This window comes from Erythrolamprus reginae, unplaced genomic scaffold (genome assembly GCF_031021105.1).
Source record: "Erythrolamprus reginae isolate rEryReg1 unplaced genomic scaffold, rEryReg1.hap1 H_51, whole genome shotgun sequence".
Taxonomy (NCBI): Eukaryota; Metazoa; Chordata; class Lepidosauria; order Squamata; family Dipsadidae; genus Erythrolamprus; species Erythrolamprus reginae.
Genome location: NW_027248508.1, coordinates 162399 through 183960, shown reverse-complemented (window position 1 = coordinate 183960; position 21562 = coordinate 162399). Strand labels below are relative to the sequence as shown.

At 43.4% G+C, this 21562-nt stretch overlaps 1 pseudogene; it reads right to left on the bottom strand.

Annotated features, from left to right (window-relative positions):
* Positions 1-21562, bottom strand: part of LOC139155755 (zinc finger protein 850-like) — a 45700-nt pseudogene that overhangs the window by 10884 nt on the left and 13254 nt on the right.

Below are 21562 nucleotides of genomic sequence, written 5' to 3'. Positions count from 1 at the left end.
ACCTTCCCTCCATCAGTCTTCCGGAAAAGGAAGTTCTGCGTTTCTTCTCTCCGATATTTTCTAGCAATTCAGTACTCGATGGTTTTAACTCCTCACGTTTCTGGCAGAGATTCTGCCTTTCTGACTGCCATCTCATTATAGCGGCAGAAAAGCTCTCTTGTCCCGTCTCTAAGTTTGCAAGATGTTTTCACTGTACAAATTCTATAAAATATCAAAAAGTTTTTAACTTCTAGCAACTGACTTCTTCAAGTGAGCCTAGTGAAATAGTGAAATATGATGCTACTTAGCTTACCAAGTTTAGATTATTATTATTATTTTATTTTTATTATTATTATTATTATTACTATTATTATTATTATTATTATTATTATTATTATTATTATTATTATTATTATTATGTCAATACAACACAGCAAACGAGATCCCTATGCTGGATTTCGTATTTCATCACCAGTCGGGTGCTTCCCAAGCACCTAGGATTATTATTATTATTATTATTATTATTATTATTATTATTATTATTTCAATACAACACAGCAAACGAGATCACTATACTGGATTTCGAATTTCATCACCAGTCGGGCGCTTCCCAAGCACCTAAGACTGCGTGTTGTAGCGGCGAATTATGTTTGCCGATCACAGTAAAGCAGCCTTTTGCAATTGACAGATGGAGATTTTGTCAATTCTGATGGTTTTCAAATGTCCGCTGTACCACTGGGACCACTTTCATTGGCTTATGCCATAGTCGTTGCAGCTCGATTTTTAGATCTTCGTATTTCACTAATTTCTCTAGCTGCTTCTCCTCAATTCTGCTGTCCCCTGGGATTGTGATTATTGTTATTGTTGTTGTTGTTATTATTATTATTGTTGTTGTTGTTGTTTAGATTTGTATGCCCCCCTCTCCGAGGACAAAATATCTACAAGACCAACATATAAAAAAAGGAGGGGGAATGGGGAAACATTTTTCCTTAAATTTATTTTTGAAGGAAAGATTTTTATTTTATTTATTTATATATTTACATATTTACAAGACCAACATACAAAAAAAAGGGGGGGGACATTTTTCCCTGAATTAATTTTTTTTTAGGAAATAAAGGGGAGGTTTTTGTAGGGAAGGTTTGCCTATATGCCAATGACTCTAAAGTGTGTAATAGGGTTGATATTCCTGGAGGCATCTGTAATATGGCAAATGATATAGCTTTATTAGATAAGTGGTCAAAGCAGTGGAAACTGCAGTTTAATGTTTTCAAATGTAAAATAATGCACTTGGGGAAAAGGAATCCTCAATCTGAGTATTGTATAGACAGTTCTATGTTAGCAAAAACTTCAGAAAAGGATTTAGGGGTAGTGATTTCTAACAGTCTCAAAATGGGTGAACAGTGCGATCAGGTGGTAGGGAAAGCAAGTAGAATGCTTGGCTGTATAGCTAGAGGTATAGCAAGCAGGAAGAGGGAGATTGTGATCCCGGTGTATAGAGTGCTGGTGACACCACATTTGTTGGCTATGAATAAATTAACTCCCTTGAAATGGCCCTGGGTTGGGTCTAGAGGCAAAAAGGAGCTGTGACATTCCTTCAATATACCAGGGTGATCCAACAGAAAAAACATATAGCCCCTCCCTGGTACAAAGCTGAAGGGATCACATCTGGTGGCCTAGAGGTTAATTCTCTGCCTTACAAGACAGAGGCCCCAGGATCAAATCCCAGTAAGGGTATGGCTAGCTGATGAGACCAGAACAAGGCCGAAATAGTGCTATCCTAGTCTCCCTTAATTTTAAATATTCAGCAAAAATATGTGATACATACATAAATACATACATACTGTTGTATCCTGTAATGGCTACCTTGTAACTCTGTAAATAGTTTGTTCCTCTTTCAGCGCTGTCTGAGCCCAAGCAGGAAGTCGCTCCTGATTGGCTCAGACGCGGCCGGCTCTAGCTTTGGCGGGAACCGCATATATATAAAAGGAGCGGTTTCTCCAGGCAGAGCCAGTCGGTACTCGCTGAATTGTCACTTTATCTTGCTGAGCTGTCACTTGTTCTCTGAGCTGAATAAAAGTACCGATTGCTCCAAACCCTGTCTCTGGGTCTACTTCACTGGCGACGAACGGACGGAAGAAACTTCGCGTGCAACATGGACAAAATCCAGATCGGCCAGGCTCCGGAACTCTTCGATCCCGAGAAATCGACATGGGACGAGTACATGGCCACCTTCGAGATCTTCCTCGAGGCGGCGGGAATGCAGGACGCCGAAGCCGATCGCAGACGGGCTATTTTCCTTAACTACTGCGGCGCAGAAATCCGCAGACTTGCCCAAACTCTCACCGAACCGGAACAAGCAAGAGCCACAGCGTGGGACGTCCTACAACAAAAACTGGCGAGCCACTTCAAGCCGACCAAACCAGCCATGGTTTTTCGGCATCAATTCCACATGATGGCTCAGAGGGAAACCGAGTCGATCAGCCAGTTTACAACGCGGCTGCGAACGGTACTTGCTCAATGCAAGTTTAAAGACCCGGAAGCTCGCCTCACCGACGCCTTGGTTTTCGGCATGAAAAGCAACACGGTGAGAAATAAACTCCTCATCGAAGAAGAGCCGACTCTACAAACCGTGATTAAACTGGCGCAAACCGCAGAAGCAGCCGACGCAGCGGTGAGAGAATTGAAAGAGCACGGAAGGCGAGAAATCATTGCAAAAATCGACTCCGCGTCTCCCAGCGCCGTGGAAACAGACAACCTCAGCCAACAAATTCCCAGCGGAGACAACTGCCTCCTGGTGCAAGACCAGCCGAGACACCTGAGAGCTACTCACCCAGCACCCTGCGCGGGCTGCCGGGGAAATCACCAGCGCCATCGATGCCCCTTCCGAGACGCTACATGCCGCCGTTGCAACCGGAGAGGCCACATCGCCATCGCATGCAGAGCAACAGCGCCAGAGGAAACATTTGCCACACCGCAATACCAGCGACCTCCAAACCAGACCCCCCAATCGCGAGAAAGGAGACCATTCCGCAACGCGGGTCAAAGGAACTACTCAACCGCTAACCGCGACTACTATAGAGGTAACTCTCAATTTTCCGTGAATAACACGGCAACCAAAAAAGGGGCTAAAATTGTTATATCACTGTTACTCAATAACCAACCTTGCTCAATGGAGCTGGATACGGGCTCTAGATATACCATCATGCCCTGGGAAAAATTTAAACTGTATATGCCTAATGTGTCTAAGGCTGACCTAAATCAAACCTCTTTGGTGATTAGAGACTTTCAGGGGGGAGTAATCTCGGTCTTGGGAACAGCAAATGTACCTATCGCATTCAAGAATGTTAAATGTACCCTTCCCATGCTTATTGTAACAGGGGCCAAGCACTCTCTTCTGGGTTTAGCATGGATGGAACCACTGGGGATCGAGATTTCGGGTGTGTGTAATGTAAACTGTTATGATATGCCTAACTTTGTGAAAGAGTTCCCCGAAGTGTTCAGCCCCACATTGGGATTGTATAAGGGCCCCCCTATATCTTTCTCTATTGACCCCAAGGTCCCACCGATCAGACTAAAACCTCGCAGGGTCCCCCTGCCGCTCCTCCCCAAACTAGACATACAGCTGGACAAACTCATTAGCCAAGGTATTTTGGTCCCTGTAGAACAGGGGCCATGGGAAACTCCCATAGTTACCCCTCTGAAGCCAGATGGCTCTTTAAGAGTTTGCGCTGATTACAAATCGACCCTGAACAAGGCACTCCAACACCACCCCTACCCCATCCCGGTTGTGCAACAACTGCTACACTCCCTGGGGGAGGGGAAAAGGTTCACAAAAATCGACCTGGCGCAAGCTTACCAGCAACTTCCGGTCGATGAACAAACAGCAAACGCCCAAACAATTGTAACGCACAGGGGGGCTTTCAAATGCACGAGGTTACAGTTTGGGGTAAGCATAGCCCCAGGAATATTCCAGAGCATTATGGAACGCCTATTGTCAGGGGTAAATGGGGCCATTCCATACTTTGATGACATCTTAATTGCAGGGGAAAACCAGGAACAAGTAAACAAAAGAATAAGGGAAGTACTTAAGAGGTTACAGAACAAAGGTTTAAGAATCAAGCCTGATAAATGTGTCTGGGGAACCAACAGTATAGAATTCCTAAGATATAAAATAGATAAGGAAGGTATCCACCCCACAACAGAGAAGCTGAGAGCAATTAGAGAAGCCCCAGAGCCACGAGATAAGAATGAGTTGCAGGCATTTTTGGGCCTCCTTAATTTTTATTCCGTTTTTTTAAAGCAGAAGGCAACAGTAGCAGAGCCTCTCCATCGTTTACTCCAGAAGGAAGCCCGCTGGACATGGGGGAAAACTGAACGTGAAGCTTTTTCTCAAATAAAAAATTTATTAACTTCTAAAAGTGTAGTAGTCCAATATAGTGCTTCACTACCCATTAGACTCACGTGCGACGCTTCGCCGTACGGCATAGGAGGAGTCCTAGCTCACGTTCTACCTAATAAGACAGAGGCCCCAATAGCATTTTTTTCAAGAACCATGACCAGCACAGAGAGGAATTATAGCCAGTTAGACAAGGAGGCTCTAGCATTAGTGGCAGGGGTAAAGAAGTTTCACAATTACATTTTTGGAAGAAGCTTTGAGCTAGTCACTGACCACAAACCCCTACTAGGCCTGCTAGCCCCCAACAAGCCCACTCCACCTTTTATGTCTCCAAGACTAATCAGATGGGCTCTTTTCCTCTCAGGGTATCAGTATGAGCTCACCCACAAGGGGGGGAAGGAAATCAATCATGCAGACGGCCTCAGCAGATGCCCCATAGCAGACTTAGTGGAAGACCCTGTTCCTTCCACAGATGTGCTAATGATAGAACTCGAGGAAAACCCACTAACCACAGCAAAAGAGGTAGCTGCACACACGCAGCAAGATCAAATCCTTAAACAAGTGGTGAACTGTGTTCTAAAGGGATGGCAAAATGATGTTGTGAAACCTGAATTGTGTGATTTTAAAAACAAAAGACTTGAGTTATCGTATGTAAAAGGTTGTTTGCTGTGGGGGGATAGAGTGATCATCCCCAAAAGCCTAAGGGGAAAGGTACTCAAAATGTTACATGTGGGTCATCCTGGGATTGTCAGGATGAAGAGCCTGGCAAGGGGGCATTTATGGTGGCCAGGGCTGGATGCTGATATTGAAAGTTGGGTTTCAAAGTGTGATCCGTGCCAAGAGTCACGGCCCAGTCCCCCCAAAACAACTCCGGCTGAGTGGGAACAGCCTGCTGGTCCTTGGTCTAGAATCCACATTGATTTTGCTGGCCCAGTGGGGTCTCAGTATTTTTTAATAGTGGTTGATGCCTTCTCCAAATGGTTGGAAATAATAGCAATGAACAACATAACCACAAGTGCCACTATCAAGGTATTGAGCAGACTGTTTGCATCCCATGGTTGCCCAGATCTCTTAGTGTCTGACAATGGGCCACAGCTAACAGCCAGGCAATTCGAATTGTTCCTAGATGGCCTAGGGGTCAGGCATGCCCTCATCTCGCCTTATTCGCCCTGGGCTAACGGATTGGCAGAACGTTACGTACGGGTGGCAAAGGAGGCATTGCGCAGGTCAGGCCCTGGGGATGTGCAACAGAACTTGGACCAATTCTTACTCACCCAACACATTACCCCTAACTCGCACACACATGTAAGCCCTGCAGAGTTATTGATGGGAAGGAAGTTGAGGTCACCACTAGACAGGTTAAACCCAAGGTTCTGTGTTAATAATAACCAAATGTGTACAAAACCTGAAAGAGAAATGTATTTGGGACAAAATGTATATGTAAAAAGTTTTGATGGAAATGTAAACTGGATGAAGGGAATTATTGTTAAGCAAAATGCACCTAAGACCTATGTTGTTAAACTAGAGGATGGTCGTTTGTGGAAACGACACATAGACCACATTCGGAAGCGAACAGAAAATCAATTGCCACAAACCGCTGACATGGACTCTCCCCCTTCAACAGACTTTAGTACATTGCCCGAAATAAGAGACACGCAAAGAGACTTATCGGGCCAGGGGGAACCATCCAGCGACGCCGAACCATCCTCGTCCTCCGAAGCCTTCGTTGGGCCCGCCAGGCCAAGTCCGCCACATCGGGAGAACAGCGGCGAGCCATCCTCCACAGTCGGTGGCGAAGGAGAAATTGAACTGCGCAGGTCAGCGCGAGCTCCTCAGAGGCCCCACCGATTGGACGACTTTGTCACATGGCTCTCTTGATGGATGTGTCCAACTATGAGGGGAGGGGTGTTGTATCCTGTAATGGCTACCTTGTAACTCTGTAAATAGTTTGTTCCTCTTTCAGCGCTGTCTGAGCCCAAGCAGGAAGTCGCTCCTGATTGGCTCAGACGCGGCCGGCTCTAGCTTTGGCGGGAACCGCATATATATAAAAGGAGCGGTTTCTCCAGGCAGAGCCAGTCGGTACTCGCTGAATTGTCACTTTATCTTGCTGAGCTGTCACTTGTTCTCTGAGCTGAATAAAAGTACCGATTGCTCCAAACCCTGTCTCTGGGTCTACTTCACATACATACATACATCTACTCCCTTCTGAAGTTTTTGCTAACACAGAACTGCAATACAATACTCAGATTGAGGATTCCTTTTCCCCAAGTGCATTATTTTACATTTGGAAGCATTAAACTGCAGTTTCAATTGCTTTGACTATTTGTCTAGTAAAGCTAAATCATTTGCCATATTACAGAGGCCTCCAGGAATATCAACCCTATTGCACACTTTAGTCATCAACAAATAGGCAAACCTTCCCTACCAAACCTTCCCCTATGTCACTCGCAAACATATTAAAAAGAATAGGACCCAGAACAGACTTTTGTGGCACACCGCTTGTAACCAGTCTCTGCTCAGAATACTTGCCATTAACAACAACCCTCTGATGTCTATGCTTCAGCCACCTGCAAATCTACTGAACTATCCAGCAATTGTCCAATCTTCACTAACTTATCTATCAGCTCTTTATGTGGAACCTTTTCAAAGGCTTTGCTGAAGTCCAGATAGGCAATATCCATGGCACCACCTTCATCCACCACCTTTGTGAAATAGTCAAAGAAATCAATGAGATTAGTCTGACATGATTTGCCTTCAGTAAAGCCATGCTGATTTGTGTCCAATAAGTTATTGTTTTTTAGGTGCTGATATATCCTCTTTTTGAGTAGAGTCTCCATCATTTTAACTACAACTGATGTCAAGCTAACTGGCCTGTAGTTACCAGCTTCTTCTCTACTGCCCTTCTTCTGGATAGGCACAACACTGGCCATTCTCCAATCCTCAGTCCTATAGGCCAGTGATTTTCAACCTTTTTTGAGCCGCGGCACATTTTTTACATTTACAAAACCATAGGGTACATTGAGGGGGTGGGCGGCTAAAAAAAGTTTGGACAAAAAAATTCTCTCTCTCTCTCTTCTTCCCTTTGACTCTATTTCCCTCTCCCTCCCTCTTTCTCTCCCTTTCTCTTTTTTTTCTCTCTCTCCATCCCTCTTTCTCTCTTCCTTCCTTCCTTCTTCTTTTTTGCTCTCTTTCTCTCTCCCTCCATACCTCAGTCTTTCTCTCTCCCACCTTCTCTCCTTCTTTCTCTCTCTCTCTTGCTCTCTCTCTTGCTTTCTTTCTCTCTTTCTTTCTTTCTCTCTCGTTCTCTTTCTTGCTTTCTTTCTCTCTTTCTTTCTCTCTCTCTTGCTCTTTCTTGCTCTCTCTCTTGCTCTTTCTTGCTCTCTCTCTTGTTTTCTTTCTCTCTCTCTCTCTCTTGTTTTCTTTCTCTCTCTGAGCTTCGCGGCACACCTGACCATTTCTCGCGGCACACTAGTGTGCCATGGCACACTGGTTGAAAAACACTGCTATAGGCAGACTTTTTTTCATTGACTATAGCCCTTACATCATTGCTAAAGCATAGCGGTTTCTTCTTCCTTTTACCTTTAGTTATTTGCCTTACATACAGTCTAGTGGCTTTTAAGATGGCCTTTTTTAATAGAGTCCACTGGGTGCTCGCTCCTGCCATTTTATCCCTGCCCTTTAATTCATAATTAAAAATTCCCCCATTGCATTAAAAAAACTTTTTTTGAAATCCAATAGTTTTGTTGCAGTATAGGATTGCTCACAATCAGTTTTTACATCAAACCACAAACATAGGTGGTCACTGCAACCTAAATTTTCTCCCACGTTAACCTCTGAAACCCAATTCCCATTGTGTAAAAACTAAATCTAGAATATTCTCCCCTCTAGTTGCTGTCTTAACAAGTTGTGGCAGAGCTGCTCCTGTAAAGGCCTCTACTATATTCTTACTTTTGCATGTAAGGGTGAAGTAGACCCAGACGCGGGGTTCAAGCAATCGGTACTTTTATTCAGCTCAGAGAACAAGTGACAGCTCAGCAAGGCAAAGTGACAATTCAGCGAGTACCGACTGACTCTGCTTGGAGAAACCGCTCCTTTTATACATTTGCGGTTCCCGCCAAAGCTAGAGCCAGCCGCGTCTGAGCCAATCAGGAGCGACTTCCTGCTTCGGCTCAGACAGCGCTGGAAAGAGGAACAAACTATTTACAGGAGATACAAGGTAGCCATTCAGGATACAACACCCCTCCCCTCATAGTTGGACACATCCATCACGAAAGCCATGTGACAAAGTCGTCCAATCGGTGGGGCCTCCGTGGAGCTCGCGCTGACCTGCGCAGTTCAATTTCTCCTTCGACACCGACTGTGGAGGATGGCTCGCCGCTGTTCTCCCGGCGCGGCGGACTTGGCCTAGCGGGCCCAACGAAGGCTTCGGAGGATGAGGATGGCTCGGCGTCGCTGGATGGTTCCCCCTGGCCCGATAAGTCTCTTTGCATGTTTCTTAACTCGGGCAATGTGTTAAAGTCTGTTGAAGGGGGAGAGTCCATGTCAGCGGTTTGTGGCAATTGATTTTCTGTTCGCTTCCGAATGTGGTCTATGTGTCGTTTCCACAAACGACCATCCTCTAGTTTTACAATATAAGTCTTTGGTGCATTTTGCTTAACAACAATTCCTTTCATCCAGTTTACATTTCCATCAAAACTTTTTACATATACATTTTGTCCCAAATACATTTCTCTTTCAGGTTTTACACACATTTGGTTATTATTAACACAGAACCTTGGGTTCAACCTATCTAGTGGTGACCTTAATTTCCTTCCCATCAATAACTCTGCAGGGCTTACATGTGTGTGCGAGTTAGGGGTAATGTGTTGGGTGAGTAAGAATTGGTCCAAGTTTTGTTGTACATCCCCAGGGCCTGACCTGCGCAATGCCTCCTTTGCCACACGAACGTAACGTTCTGCCAATCCATTAGCCCAGGGCGAATAAGGCGAGATGAGGGCATGCCTGACCCCTAGGCCATCTAGGAACAATTCGAATTGCCTGGCTGTTAGCTGTGGCCCATTGTCAGACACTAAGATATCTGGGCAACCATGGGATGCAAACAGTCTACTCAAAACCTTGATGGTGGCACTTGTGGTTATGTTGTTCATTGCTATTATTTCCACCCATTTGGAGAAAGCATCAACCACTATTAAGAAATACTGGGACCCCACTGGACCAGCAAAGTCAATGTGGATTCTTGACCAAGGACCCGCAGGCTGCTCCCACTCAGCCAGAGTTGTTTTGGGGGGACTAGGCCGTGACTCTTGGCATGGGTCACACTTCGAAACCCAACTCTCAATGTCAGCATCCAGACCTGGCCACCATAAATGCCCCCTTGCTAGGCTCTTCATCCTGACAATCCCAGGATGACCCACATGTAACATTTTGAGTACCTTTTCCCTTAGGCTTTTGGGGATGATCACTCTATCTCCCCACAGCAGACAACCCTTTACATAAGATAACTCAAGTCTTTTGTTTTTAAAGTCACACAATTCAGGTTTCACAGCATCATTTTGCCATCCCTTAAGTACACAGTTTACCACTTGTTTAAGGATTTGATCTTGCTGCGTGTGTGCAGCTACCTCTTTGGCCGTGGTTAGTGGGTTATCCTCGAGTTCTATCATTAGTACATCTGTGGAAGGAACAGGGTCCTCCACTAAGTCTGTTATGGGGCACCTGCTGAGGCCATCTGCGTGATTGATTTCCTTCCCCCCCTTGTGGGTGAGATCATACTGGTACCCTGAGAGGAAAAGAGCCCATCTGATCAGTCTTGGAGACATAAAAGGCGGAGTGGGCTTGTTGGGGGCTAGCAGACCTAGTAAAGGCTTGTGGTCAGTGACTAATTCAAAACTTCTTCCAAAAATGTAATTGTGAAATTTCTTTACCCCTGCCACTAAAGCTAGAGCCTCCTTGTCTAACTGGCTATAATTCCTCTCTGTGCTGGTCATGGTCCTTGAGAAAAATGCTATTGGGGCCTCTGTCTTATTAGGCAAAACGTGAGCTAGGACTCCTCCTATGCCGTACGGTGAAGCGTCGCACGTGAGCCTAATGGGTAGTGAAGCACTATACTGGACTACCACACTTTTAGAAGTTAATAATTGCTTTACTTGGAAAAAAGCTTCACGTTCAGTTTCCCCCCAGGTCCAGCGGGCTTCCTTCTGGAGTAAACGATGTAGAGGCTCTGCTACTGTTGCCTTCTGCTTTAAAAAAACGGAGTAAAAATTAAGGAGGCCTAAAAATGCCTGCAGCTCATTCTTATCTCGTGGCTCTGGGGCTTCCCTAATGGCTCTCAGCTTCTCTGTTGTGGGGTGGATACCTTCTTTGTCAACTTTATATCCTAGGAATTCTATACTGTTGGTTCCCCAGACACATTTGTCAGGCTTGATTCTTAAGCCTTTGTCCTGTAACCTCTTAAGTACTTCCCTTATTCTTTTGTTTACTTGTTCCTGGTTTTCCCCTGCAATTAAGATGTCATCAAAATATGGAATGGCCCCATTTACCCCTGACAATAGGCGTTCCATAATGCTCTGGAATATCCCTGGGGCTATGCTTACCCCAAACTGTAACCTCGTGCATTTGAAAGCCCCCCTGTGCGTTACAATTGTTTGTGCGTTTGCTGTTTGTTCATCGACCGGGAGTTGCTGGTAAGCTTGCGCGAGGTCGATTTTTGCAAACCTTTTCCCTTCCCCCAGGGAGTGAAGGAGTTGTTGTACCACCGGGATGGGGTAGGGGTGGTGTTGGAGGGCCTTATTAAGGGTAGATTTATAGTCAGCGCAGACTCTTAGAGAACCATCTGGCTTCAGGGGCGTAACTATGGGAGTTTCCCATGGCCCTTGTTCCACAGGGACCAAAATACCTTGGCTTATAAGTTTATCAAGCTGCAGGTCTAGTTTGGGGAGAAGCGGAAGGGGGACCCTGCGAGGTTTTAGTCTGACTGGTGGGACCTTGGGGTCAATAGAAAATGATATAGGGGGCCCCTTATACGACCCTAAGGTGGGGCTGAACACTTCAGGGAACTCTTGCACAAAGTTAGGCATATTATCACAGTTTACATTACACACACCCGAAATTTCGATCCCCAACGGTTCCATCCAAGCTAAACCCAAAAGAGAGTGCTTAGCCCCCGTTACAATAAGCATGGGTAGGGTACATTTAACATTCTTGAATGCAATAGGTACATTTGCTGTTCCCAGGACCGAGATTACCCCCCCTTGAAAATCTCTGATCACTAAAGAGGTTTGAATTAGATCAGCTTTAGACATATTAGGCATATACAGTTTAAACTTCTCCCAAGGCATGATGGTATATCTAGATCCCGTATCAAGCTCCATTGAGCAAGGTTGGTTATTTAGTAACAGTGAGATAACAATTTTAGCCCCCTTTTTTGTTGCCGTGTTATTCACGGAAAATTGAGTGTTACCTCTATAGTAGTCGCGGTTAGCGGTTGAGTAGTTTCTTTGACCCGAATTGCGGAACGGTCTCTTTTCTCGCGATTGGGGGATCTGGTTTTGTGGTCGTTGGTATTGCGGTGTGGCGAATGTCTCTTCTGGTGCCGTTGCTCTGCATGCGATGGCGATGTGGCCTCGACGGTTGCAGCGGTGGCATGTGGCGTCCCGGAAGGGGCATCGATGGCGCTGGTGGTTTCCCCGGCAGCCCGCGCAGGGGGCTGGGTGAGTAGCTCTGTGGTGTCTTGGCTGGTCTTGTACCAGGAAGCAGTTGTCCCCGTTGTGGGCTGGTTGGCTGGGGTCGTCTGATTCTACGGCGCGGGGAGACGCGGAGTCAATCTTGGCAATGAGTTCTCGCCTTCCGTGTTCTTTCAATTCTCTCGCTGCTGCGTCGGCGGCTTCTGCGGTTTGCGCTAGTTTAATCACGGTTTGTAGGGTCGGCTCTTCTTCGGTGAGGAGTTTATTTCTCACTGTGGCGCTTTTCATGCCGAAAACCAGGGCGTCGGTGAGGCGAGCTTCTGGGTCTTTAAACTTGCATTGAGCAAGTACCGTCCGAAGTCGCGTTGTAAACTGGTTGATTGATTCAGTTTCCTTCTGAGCCATCATGGAAAACTGATGCCGAAAAACCATGGCTGGTTTGGTCGGTTTGAAATGGCTCGCTAGCTTCTCCTGTAGGACGTCCCAAGCTACGGTTCTTGCTGGCTGCGGGTCAGTGAGAGTCTGGGCAAGGCCACGGATTTCTGGGCCGCAGTAATTAAGAAAAATAGCCCGTCTGCGATCGGCTTCGGCGTCCTGTATTCCCGCCGCTTCGAGGAAGATCTCGAAGGTGGCCATGTATTCGTCCCAGGACGTTTTTTCAGGATACAACAAGGGCACTGGGGTTCTTCCAGTCAATGTCAGGCATATTGAAATCACCCATAACCACAATATCTCCCTTTACTGCCATTTGGGTAATTTCATCCACCATCTTGCTGTCAAAATTCTCAGATCACCCTGGAGGCCTATAGATCTCCCCAATTCTAATGACAGAACCCTCTTTAGTTTGCATGCAAACCCAGAAAGTCTCCAGTTCTTTATATATCTTTTGAATTAGTGTTGGTTTTAGACTTTCCTTAACATAAATGGCTACTCCACCTCCCCTTCTCTCTACTCTATCCTTCCTATACAATGTATATCCTGGTATGGATATTTCCCATTCATTAGAGTCCTTAAATCATGTCTGTTTTATGGCAACCACATCCAAATTATCTCCAGATATTATGGCCATTAACTCACAGAGCTTGTTGCTCAAGCTTCGAGCATTTGTGCACATTACCCGAATAGCATTATTATCATTATTAGTTTGCCCTTTATCATCAACAACTACATCTATTTTATTTACAGCTCCCTTTTAATAAACTTCAAGAAATTGATTTATCCTCATTGGTCGGGGACAGAAACCATCCACATCAGTTACATCTCTGTCCCCTTTACCTAGTTTAAATGCCTGTCCAAAAAAGTTCTGAACTCTTCACCGAGCACCTGGGTACCTCTGTATGATGGATGTAAACCATCCCTCTTAAACAACTCCTTATTAGACCACCTACTGACATCATGACTTACATAGCCAAAACCTTCAGCTTTACACCACTGCCTTAACCACACATTAAACTCTCTGATACAAGTTGTTTTATCCTCCTCACCACAAACCGGTAACACCTCTGAGAAAGTCACTGAATCAGTTATTCTGCCCAGCTCCACACTAAGACATTGGAAATCTCTTTTTACTACATTAACATTCTCTGGGACAAATCATTTGTGCCAAGATGCACCACGACATCGTTATTACCTTTACTCACAGCCTTGATAATATTTGTAATCCGGCTCCTGTCCCTGCTGGCAGTGGCCCCTGGGAGACACCTCATCAGCTTCACCACATCTTTACTCTGTCCCAAATCAACACCTCTAACAGTTGAGTCACCCACAAGAAAATGCATCCTCTTTTTATTTCTACTAACGACACTTGATATGATACTGTCTAGCAAGGTGAGTTATGAGCTATTTTTACATCATCAGAAATTTAATTTCTTACATGGTAAAAATGCAAAGATAAGGAGTACAATGAACAAATAAAAGACCTTTATGTTGGGATTGGTTCTGAAGAAAATCTTACCTGTGGGACAGAAACTAGCTCTCAGCTTCCTTGTATCTCCTTCAAAAGTATCTCCCCCACACACACATATTCCAACACCTGAAGAGGGCTGCAGGTGTCCTGGTTGGTCCCAAGGAGCTCTGGGATCGGGTGTGAATTTCCCCAGCCAAACTATTCATTTAAATTCTTAAGATTTATAGAAATAGAGAATTTTATTTAGTGCCCTCCAATTAAGATTTTGAACTTTAAATTACAGCAAAGTGCCTAATATCTTCTCTTCTCTTTTGAAGAGCTCTAAAAGCTTTTATGGACTTCAAATTTGGACTTCATTTGGATTTTATTTGAGAAACATAGAAACATAGAAGACTGACGGCAGAAAAAGACCTCATGGTCCATCTAGTCTGCCCTTATACTATTTCCTGTATTTTATCTCACAATGGATATATGTTTATCCCAGGCATGTTTAAATTCAGTTACTGTGGATTTACCAACCACATCTGCTGGAAGTTTGTTCCAAGGATCTACTACTCTTTCAGTAAAATAATATTTTCTCATGTTGCCTTTGATCATTCCCCCAACTAACTTCAGATTGTGTCCCCTTGTTCTTGTGTTCACTTTCCTATTAAAAACACTTCCCTCCTGAACCATATTTAACCCTTTGACATATTTAAATGTATTGATCATGTCCCCCCTTTTCCTTCTGTCCTCCAGACTATACAGATTGAGTTCATTAAGTCTTTCCTGATACGATTTATGCTTAAGACCTTCCACCATTCTTGTAGCCCGTCTTTGGACCCGTTCAATTTTGTCAATATCTTTTTGTAGGTGAGGTCTCCAGAACTGAACACAGTATTCCAAATGTGGTCTCACCAGCGCTCTATATAAGGGGATCACAATCTCCCTCTTCCTGCTTGTTATACCTCTAGCTATGCAGCCAAGCATCCTACTTGCTTTCCCTACTGCCCGACCACACTGCTCACCCATTTTGAGACTGTCAGAAATCACTACCCCTAAATCCTTCTCTTCTGAAGTTTTTGCTAACACAGAACTGACAATGCAATACTCAGATTGAGGATTCCTTTTCCCCAAGTGCATTATTTTACATTTGGAAACATTAAACATTAAATTTGGATGAAGTTCTTTTTTCATTGAAGTTATTTCCCTTTGTATTCAAGGAAGAGAGGTATCAGCTTTGCTTATGGTCTGCCATCTTCTGGTTTTGAGGAGTTACTGCATCGAGACTTGTGGTTTGTATTTGTAAGAGGGCAACATATGGTCCCTTATCGGCTGTATGGTTGGAAGAATGGATTCTCTTTGTTATGTATTTATTTTTATGAAGAAAGGACGATATGTTTTGGAAGAAAGGAACTTTGCAGAGACATGGTTACATAAATTGGCAATAGAACAAACTTTTACATACTGGATTTTTCTATCAGAGACAGATTGGAGTTGCATTCTGAGAAAGAATTATGGAGTGGAAATATGACTGATAATAACAACAACAACAACAGTTTTAAGGGAAAAGACTGAAATTATGATACAGATTTATATCTCTAAGATTTTAAGAAATTTTAATTTTAATTGGTTTATATTATAAGGAAATTATAATGACAAAGGGAATGATATTGGTTAGGAGATAGAATGGTCTGATGGAGGGGGAATTAATTAAAGTGAAAAAAGTTACTTAAGTTGCATATATGATAATGTTTAATTAATATATTTTTGGATTTATTAAATTATTTTCTGGGTAAAAATTTTGAATAGTGAAATAATGAAACATGGAAAATGGTCATGTTTTTTAAAGGGATGATTAATATTAATGACTAGTTTAATCATATTTTTTAAAATATTGGGAGGAGAGGTGTGGTGCAGAGGTAGCGAAAAAAACAAAGGAAAATAATAACTAGAATGAATGTTACAGTTAACAGGCTTTTATTATGAATAATTATTATCAAATAAGTAATGATTATGGAATTTATCTAGGTGTCTGATTAATAAATTTAATTATGATATATAATTTACAGAAATAGAATTATAAGAATTATGGAAATAGAAAATAAGGAGGATTACGTTTGATCTTTTTAATTTTTTTAAGAAAAGGAAATAATAAGTTCTATAATTGATTATAGAACTTATGGAATTACACAAACACATTATAATTTAAAAAGGTAGATTATGATGATTATTTTAAAAAACTTTTTTGTAAATTTATGAATGGTTATAATTTAATTTGTTTTAAAGAAAGGGAACTTTTCTTTTTATCTATTGGGATCAATATATTTAGAGTAGGGCATGATGATTCCAGAGGGTATGCAGTGATATAATTAGAGTAAGGTATGAAGATTCAGCTGGGTATGCAGTGATATACTTAGAGGTTGATTCAAATGAGTTATTAGAGGGTTTTTCTTTTCTCTCTCTTTTTTGCTTTTTAGAATAGGGCATGATGATTCCACTGGGTTTACAGTGATACAATTATAGTAGGGTATGAGGATTCTGCTCGGTTTACAGCAATATAATTAGAATAGGGTATGAGGATTCCGCTGAGTATACAGCAATAAAATTAGAGTAGGGTATCATGATTTCACAGGGTATAGATCAGGGGTCCCCAAACGTTTTACACAGGGGGCCAGTTCACGGTCCCTCAGACTGTTGGAGGGCCGGACTATTAAAAAAAATGAACAAATCCCTATGCACACTGCAAATACCTTATTTTAAAGTAAAAAACAAAATGGGAACTTACTATTTAGAGGGGAAGTCTGAAATTCACAAAAGTTTATGTTTTGTTTTTAATTTTCTTTTGTTAACATCTGATTGGCTGTACAAGGTTTTCTTGGTTTATAGAAAAATGTATAAAGAAAGAAGGAAGCACTTTGTCGTAATGGTTAATACGTTAGAAATATAATTGGTGTACTTTTTGAAGGAACATTAAGGAGGGAACTTAATTAAAAGAAAAGTATGTACCTGGATGACAACTTTAGAAAAAAAACATTTGCAACTTTTTTGATGATTGATATTAGTTACTAACAAAATACCGCATTTTATTCATGGAAAACTAGATGGTACACTGTATTGTTTGAATGTATGTTGAGAGAATTTCTTTTGAAAATTTACATCCCCCCAAAAAGTCCTTCCTTCCTCTGCCCCTCCATTCATTTCATTCTTCCTAACTTCCTTCCTTCCTTGTTCCCTCCATTTCTTCTTCCTTCCTTCTTTCCTTTTCTCTCCATTTCTCCTTCCTTTCTTCTCTCCCTCCCTCCTTCCTTCCTCTCCTTTTCTCTCTTGCTTGCTTTCTCACTCAGTCTCTTTCTTACTATCTTTCTTGCTATCTCTTCCTCCCCCCTCCCTTTCTCTCTTCCTCTTTCTCCCCCTTCCTTCCCTCTCTCCTTCCTTCCTCTCCACTTCTCTTTCCCTCCCTCTCTTTCCCTTTTCTTTCTCCCCACTTCTCTCTCTGTCTTTTCCCTCTTTCACCCTCCCTCTTCTCTCCCCACGGAGAACTCACCCGACAAGCCTCTACCCCTCCCCCTGACTCCCATTCAATCCCCATTGAGAAAACAGGAGCTGGCAACTCAAAGAGAAGGAGGAGGCGGGTGTGTGCATGTATGTGTGTGTGTTGTGCCCGGCTCAGCTTTCGGCAGATGTTCCTTTATCTCGGGTGAGATGAGATCGAGGGGGACGTTCTCGCCGCTGTCACTCTGGCTTCGGATACAGGGGTGCCTCAGCGAGCGGGCACAGAGACTCACCACCTCCTCTGGGCCCAATCCCCACCTTGGCGGGAGGCGCCAGCGATAGACACAGGCGGTGGGGAAGGAGAGGGAGCCGCGGAGCCTCTTTGAAGTTTGTGGTGGAGTGCTCAGCCTCCCCACCCACCCCCAGGTGTATGGCAGGCTGACAGTGGAATGGGGAGCTCACACACATAGGCGCGTGTGAACCTTCCCTGGTGCAAGACTTCCCCACACTCTCCTTGTCCCTCCCCGCCCCAACTCCAATGCCCAGCTCCCCAGTGCGGCCTTGGAAAAGACTGCACGGGGGGTTGTTTTTGTGTGCATGGCAGCACGCCTTACAGGGGACATTGTCGGGGTCCCTGGACACAGCCGGAGAAGCCGGGCGGAGCTAAAAGCCCACGGGTTTTTTTCCAGGCTGACAGACTCACCCATGGGTCGGATAAATGGCCTCAGAGGGACGCATGCGGCCCCTGGGCCATAGTTTGGGGACCGCTAGTATAGATAATGGAGGTTATGAGGAGTATATTATGTCACTGGATTTAAAGGAATATGGTCTAGAGTGGGTTGGAGGATTTTATTGGTTCATTTGCAAACCATAAAGTTCTGCAAGCTACGATAGTGTTACTTGGATTTACATGGGAGGTTGGTAAGAAGAAGAAAGATCCTTTTTCTTTATTTTTCTTTTCTTTCTTACTGCACTTTCTTTTCACACCTCCCCTTTTCCTTTATTCTAACCTTTTAACTTTCAATCTTTATTCTTTCTCTTTATAATTCCTATTTAAAGGAATTATTATTAATTAGGTTTATTAATTTGGTTAATTTGACAATACAGTGATCCCTCGATTTTCGTGGGTTCAAACTTTGCGAAACGGCTATACCACGGTTTTTCAAAAATATTAATTAAAAAATAATCTGCGTTTTTTTCCTATACCACGGTTTTTCGCACCTGATGACATCATACGTCATCACCAAGTCACTTTTCTCTTTCTTTCTTTCCTGTCATTCTCAGCTTCAATCATTTTCTCATTTCTCTTTTTTTCTCCCCTTTTTTCTATCATTTCTCTCTCTCTCTCTACCTTCCACTCTCCCCCGTTTCTCTCTCTCTCTCTTTCTTACTCTCTCTCTCCCTCTCTCCTTTCTATCTCGCTCTGTCTCTTGCTCTCTCTGTGTGAGAACACCTGCCCCGCCTCTCCTGCAGCCCCCTCACTGACAGCTGGGACGAAAGTGCTCTCAGCTAAGGGACTGCGATAGGGGTGGGGTGGGCATTCTCAAAGCGCTCAGAGCGGCTAGCGGCCGAATGAGGAGGACGAGAAGCTGTAGCCACCAGCGCTGCTGCAGGAGGACCCGTGCCCCAAGAAAGCCGATGAGAGGGGCGGATCAGGCAGGCAGGGGGTAGCGGCAAGGGGGCCAGAGGCGCTGGGGGGGGGGGCGGGGGCGGCTGACATTCAAAACAATCTTTGCCAGCCTCCGCACTTTTGTTGTTCCCTGCCCCCAACTTCAATCCCGGCTCCTTGCGTGGCTTTGGAAAAGGGTGCGCGGGGGTAGTTTTTGGCTGTCCATAGCAAAAAATGGTGTTTTTACTTCCACATCTCTACTTCGCGGAAATTTGACTTTCGCGGGCAGTCTGGGAATGCAACCCCCGTGAAAATCGAGGGATCACTGTACAGTGTTCCCTCGATTTTCGCGGGTTCAAACTTCGCGAAAAGTCTATACCACGGTTTTTTTAAAAAAAATTAATTAAAAAATACTTTGCGGTTTTTCCCCCTATACCACGGTTTTTCCTGCCCGATGACGTCATATGTCATCACCAAACTTTCATCCACTTTTAATAAATATTTCTTTTAATAAACTTTAATAAAGAAACATGGTGAGTAATAATCTAAATGGTTGCTAAGGGAATGGGAAATTGCAATTTAGGGGTTTAAAGTGTTAAGGGAAGGCTTGTGATACTGTTCATAGCCAAAAATACTGTATTTACTTCCGCATCTCTACTTCGCGGAAATTCAACTTTCGCGGGCAGTCTGGGAACGCATCCCCTGCAAAAATCGAGGGAACACTGTATACCATTTGGCTTTTCCCCCTTGAATTCATTATTGGAAGTTTTTTTGAGGGGGGTTTATTCATAGATTCTTTTACTTTAAAGGGCATTTACTATTAAAAAGGTTAACAAATGTACATGAAAATTGATATGGAGAAATTTGAAATATTACAGCCAAATCAATTAGAGGTGATCAAAATTAGGAACAGCTTAAAAAGTGTATTAGTTAATAGCTTATTAGTATAATGTAAGCTATTTTTGTCCAGATGTCAAAAATAAAGGAGGTAGCATTGGATTTGTACACCGTAATCTCAAAATTGATTTATTGTGATGCAATTTGATGTTGTTGGTATTTTATATTGTATTTCTGATTGGAGAGAAAAGCATTTTTAAAATTCTTTATCCGGAACATTTGCCTGTCGAAAAGGTCATCAATCCAGTGATTTATCGCCTGACTGCCTCTTCGTGTACATCCCGTGTTTCAGGGCTCCCTACTTGTTTCAGTAAATCCTGATTCTCCGCTTCATCCTCCTGCTCCAGAGCCAGCTGTTCCCGCTTTTCCAGGCCCGTTGCCAGATTTTTAATCTGTTCATAATTTTTTTAACATCAGTGGTATATCACAAGATGGGAAATAAGACTGAAACCTTTCCCACAACCAGAACATTCAAAGTGTTTCTCTCCTGTGTGAGTCCTTTGGTGTTTCATCAGGCTGGAATTATGACTAAAACCTTTCCAACAATAAGAATATTCATAGAATTATTTATTGCCCAAGTGGGAATTTGTCTTGGTGGATATGCTCTCAGTGTACATAAAAGATACATTTGTCAAGAATCATGAGATACAACACTTAATGATTTTAGGGGTCAAATAAGAAATGAAGGAATAATCAATATTAATAAAAATCTTAAGGATACAAGCAAAAAGTTACAGTCATACAGTCATTAGTGGGAGGAAAGTGCAGACTTAGTAAATAGTTTGACAGTGTTGAGGGAATTATTTGTTTAGCAGAGTGATGGTGTTTGGGGAAAAACTATTCTTGTGTCTAGTTGTCTTGGTGTCCAGTGCTCTGTAGCAACGTTTTGAGGGTAGGAGTTGAAACAGTTTGTGTCAAGGATGAGAGCGATGCAACAATCCAGCAATCAGGACATTCAAAGAGTTTCTCTCCTGTGTGAGTTCTCTGGTGTATCACAAGATGGGAATCATGACTGAAACCTTTCCCACAATCAGGACATTGAAAGGGTTTTCCTCCTGTATGAGTCCTCTGGTTTTGCACCAGGTTAGAACTTTTCGCACACTCAGTTCATTCAAAAGGTTTCGCACCAGGCTGAACTTACGACTAAAACTTTTCCTACATTAAAAGGGTTTCTCATCTGTGTGAGTCCTCTGGTGTCTGATCAAGATGAAATTCTAACTAAAACTTTTCCTGCAGTCAGGACATTCAAAGGGTTTCTCTACTGTATGAGTCCTCTGGTGTTTCACCAAGCTGGAACTATCGGTAAAACCTTTCTCATAGTGAGGACATTCAAAGGGTTTCTCTCCTGTGTCAGTCCTCTTGTGTTTCACTAGGCTGGAACGATCACTAAATCTTTTCCCACAGACAGGACATTCAAAGGGTTTCTCTGTGTGCGTCCTTTGGTGTTGAACCAGGTCGGAATTCTGACTAAAACTTTTCTCACAGTCAGGACATTCAAAGGGTTTCTCTCCTGTGTGAGTCCTCTGGTGTTGCACCAGGCTGGAATTCTGACTAATTTTTTCCCCACAGTCAGGACATTCAAAGGGTTTCTCTCCTGTGTGAGTCCTCTAGTGTTTCAC